Here is a 945-nt window from a genome sequence, read left to right on the forward strand (position 1 = left end):
CTGACTGTTCTCACAGAAGGGGCACAGGCAGCCTGGGACCCCCTCAGAGGTGAGTCTGGGGAGAGCATTGTGCACCCCAGTGAACAGGACTCTAGCAGATGCTGCTGGGCACAGCTTTCAGGTGCCCATACAATCCGTGAGCAGACAGACAAATACCTGGTTTTATTTGGGCTCAGAACAAATACAAGTGGCAAGCAGGTGGCTGGGAACCTAGAGATGTGGTTATTCCCCCCTTCCCCTACCTTTTTTCTCAAGAGAGTACACAAATATTTTACATAGGATATAAATAAGCCACAGAAAAAGGGACTAATTATTGCATTGGAACTATAGAAATTATATGCTTTTTTAAAATTGCTCTACAATTCCTAGACAACTCAAGTCTGACATGCAGTATACGATTTGTCTGCTAGGATTGAATCCAGGCACTTACCACTTTGTTAGCTTAAGAATTTTGAGGATTTTTTTCCATTTATCTGTATTCTCCCAAAAAACATTTCACACATTTCTCAGATACATCAATCCTTCCGGCATTCTTCTACACACTCAGTAGGATGCCCCGCTATAAATATAATAAAGCCTTTTATTATGTCCATTAACCATGGACATGTGTGCTCCAAAAGTTTCCTGACACGCAGTCATTTGTGGCTTTTTAATTATAAACAGAAAAAAACTACCAGCAAAAGAAGACAGCAGGCTGGAAGTGGCTCTTTGAGTGTGTTTTGAGTATGTTCTCCAATGGGCTGATGTCACCCACACCCTCCTGCTGATCCCACCGGACACTCTGTGCATGCACACACCGTGCACAGAGAGCGAGGAACACAACAGATTACCCTGGGTGGTTCAGATGTGTCAGCTCTGCTGACCCCAGAGGACTTATGCAGGTTTTCAACCAATGAACTCTTTTTTTTAATACCCACTTCATTCTGCAGACCTTGATCTGCTTGA

The sequence above is a fragment of the Acanthisitta chloris genome, unplaced genomic scaffold (genome assembly GCF_000695815.1).
Source record: "Acanthisitta chloris isolate BGI_N310 unplaced genomic scaffold, ASM69581v1 scaffold1995, whole genome shotgun sequence".
NCBI lineage: Eukaryota > Metazoa > Chordata > Aves > Passeriformes > Acanthisittidae > Acanthisitta > Acanthisitta chloris.